Source organism: Sinocyclocheilus rhinocerous, unplaced genomic scaffold (assembly GCF_001515625.1).
Source record: "Sinocyclocheilus rhinocerous isolate Xijiao unplaced genomic scaffold, SAMN03320098_v1.1 scaffold3242, whole genome shotgun sequence".
In the NCBI taxonomy this organism is placed as follows: Eukaryota; Metazoa; Chordata; class Actinopteri; order Cypriniformes; family Cyprinidae; genus Sinocyclocheilus; species Sinocyclocheilus rhinocerous.
Window position 1 is genome coordinate 44,053 of NW_015634074.1, and position 3,193 is coordinate 47,245.

The 3,193-nt window shown below is 38.8% G+C and overlaps 1 long non-coding RNA gene and 1 pseudogene across 1 annotated transcript in view; one reads left to right on the forward strand and one right to left on the reverse strand.

Annotated features, from left to right (window-relative positions):
* LOC107745424 (uncharacterized) overlaps positions 1-1,298 on the forward strand; it is an 8,493-nt gene extending 7,195 nt beyond the window's left edge. The window contains exon 3 of the long non-coding RNA XR_001640596.1: positions 1,011-1,298. This is a non-coding gene — a long non-coding RNA (uncharacterized LOC107745424). The remainder of the gene's footprint in view (positions 1-1,010) is intronic.
* A 1,128-nt stretch (positions 1,299-2,426) lies between these two features.
* LOC107745423 (ATP-dependent RNA helicase DHX36-like) overlaps positions 2,427-3,193 on the reverse strand; it is a 56,310-nt pseudogene continuing 55,543 nt past the window's right edge.

Genomic DNA, 3,193 nt, shown 5'->3' on the forward strand with positions numbered 1-3,193 from the left:
ACCTCTGATTCACCGCAATGTCTGAACTGTCCTGAGCGCGTTCGCGTCTTCTTCAGCCTGCGCGTGAGGCGTCTTCTTCTTCTTCCTGAACCAGTCTGGCCAAGCGAGGCTTCGGACGTCATCAATTACGTCATTGCTCTAAAGCAATACAATCCTCAATACGGGCTTCACTGAAAGCTGCCGGGATTTCTCGACACACGCTCCGAAGCCTCGGCACAGAACGTAACATTAATACTGAACAGTATTTATATCGTTTTTTACCTCTGATTCACTGCAATGTCCGCACTGTCCTGATCACGTTCGCGTCTTCTTCTTCAGCCGGCGCGTGACATGTCTTCTTCTTCTTGCTTTACAGCAGATCGCAGACTTATAAGTGCATTACCGCCACCTATCTCTCAAATGGACCATTGACACTCCTAATTGAGATTGTAGATAGAGTGTCAATGGTCCATTTGAGCGATAGGTGGCGGTTAAAACGCGAACGTTAAAATTCATTAGAACATTTAAAAAGAAAGAAGTTCTTGCTTAGAATCCAGAGTTTAGCTGACTATTAGTAGGATGGGGGTCACAAGAAGTAAAACCATGGTCCTCATTACCATGGTTATATGGTTTTTAAAATAATAAGTAATAATAAACAATAACATTTGTAGTAAAAAAAAACTAAACATGAAGAAACTACAAAAAAACCTTCTATTAAAATATTTCCCAATATGTAATAACGTAACATTTATAATAAATACATTTCTGCCAACACATAGGCTATTTGTAGTGTTAATAACTTCAAGTAAAAAAAAAAAAAGCGACGCCCCTGACTGTACCCAGTGGAAAACCCCCCAAAAGTGAACCGTACCATGCCGTACCATGCAGTGGAAAAGCGCCATTAGTGACCACTAAGTCATCGCTCTGACAGCAGATTGTGTTTCGTTGTAGTTGATGTTTTTGCTTTGATCATGATCAGTGACCGGTTTGTGTACATAAGAAGGTGAATTGATGTATGGATGTGGTTTTAGGCTGGTATGAAGGCGAGCGCCTGCGGGATGGAGAGAGGGACTGATTCCTGGCTGAGTGCGCCGAAAACTTATCACCTGTCAGGCAACCATCGAGAAAAACATGCAGAGGATAAACCGTCTGCAAGGCCTAGAAATTAATGTCTGAGGCCAATGTCTGGAGCTCTGCCTCCTGAGGAATGTACAGCACATGAAGACTGGATGAATCTAACCACTACAGAGCAGGAACTTTAGTAGCTTGATACAAAGGACAAATACACCATATGTTTTATCCAATAGCTTTTATGTGAGCTCAGGGCTCATTATGAAACATTACATTTTGTGGAATTGGAGTCCCTGTGTAAAGTGAAGGAAAGTTTTATAGCACCAGAGATGCTCAATTGCGTTGTTCACTCTTTGAATTTACTCAGGGAAAATGTAAACATGAATTATGCCAAATATAAATATGTATTAGATAGCTGCAATTTGTAAACTTTTATAATCAGCATATCAATTTATATTTGAGATTATATATGTACATTAAAAGATATTTCATTGCTTAAACTTTTACTATATGTCCCTTAATCTATCACCACGTGATCTCGTAATGTGAGCGACACAATGACAAGGTGGAACTAATCCAGCCAATCACAGTGCAGATGGTGTGTGCGTATATAGCAAGATTAAGAATGGAAGTCCTCCATAGACAAATGATTTCATCTAGGGATGCAGCGATTAACCGGTTTCACAATTAACCGCGCTTTAAAATGTCACGGTTAATTAATCGTAAAGGCTTTTAAGGCTTTCGGATTTTAAATGACAACTTGACTGACAACAGTTTAATAGCATGTTGAAATATCTAATGTAAATGTTCAAATAAAGCTTTAAAAAGGAATCGAATCGTTTCTGAAGACCGTAAGAACCTTCAGAGGTACATTCATATAATTAATTAATTAATATATTCATTTGTATAATTCCCTTAGCACTCTAAATCACATCATATGACCCCTTTAATAAAAGTCAAGGGGCAGGGTTCACAACAAATTTGTGTCCTCCTGAATGTTTGCATGTGTGCGCAGCACGATCTCCGATCTCACAAACCAAAATAATAATGATGAAAATGAAATGAATAAATGCATAATCGTGAAATCGTGATTATTCCTCAGACAATAATCGTACCAACAAAATCTATAATCATTGCATCCCTAATTACATCAGGGCAAATTTGATAAATTACTGTAAATAAAAGCTTACAATAACTCAAGCCAATACTAAAATTAAAAAAATCTGTTTCTTATTTATAATGATGTAGGTATTTACTGAAACCCACAAGTACAGAGAAAGAGTATCATTGTGTTCACACAGCAGTGACAGCAGATCACTTTTCTGTATGTCACAGTTGAATGTCATTCAAATAAATAAGCTCCTATTGGTTGGTGCTCACTGGCTGCCTCTCCTGGGGCCTCCAGCAGGGGTTTCCTCTGTTGTGATGAGGTCGATTATAGCGGAGAGAACAGCACAATCTTTAGACCCCCAGTCATTCCAGACCACAGGATGTGGACTTTTTATCTTCTCCTCCAGTAACACGTCCAGCTCCTTCCTCAGGTCCTAAATTAAAAAGAATAAACTCGAAGTATAACTGCAACCCATCATTGAGTGCTCTGCGGCATATAATAGTAAATTTTAAACAAACATGCCAAGTTAACGCTCATCTTGACAAGGTGAGCAATGCGTGCCGGGGACTGAAACACGATCCACTCGTCCACAGCGATTGTCTCTTGGTCATGGTCCCTCTGGATGGAAATATCTCCTCCAAAAAACAACAATGAAAATGGAGACACTTCGGTGCAGTCGTAGAGGAAGATCTTTAGAAAAAAAAGAAAAATAAATGAATTACAAAAGTCCGAATTTTTTTTTTATCCGGAATTTTTTTTTTTTCTTCATACAATTCATCTCTTTAAGTCTTAAAGGGGTCATATGATGCGATTTTAAATTTTTCCTTTCTCTTTGGAGTGTTACAAGCTCTTGGTGCATAAAGAAGGTCTGTAAAGTTGCAAAGACTAAAGTCTCAAATCCAAAGAGATATTCTTTATAAAAGGTAAGAGTCAACCACGCCTATCTAAAACGGCTCGTTCTAACACGCCCCCCAAATGTCTACGTCACGATGTGGGAAGATTTGCATAATGCCGCCCAAATGTTCACGCAAA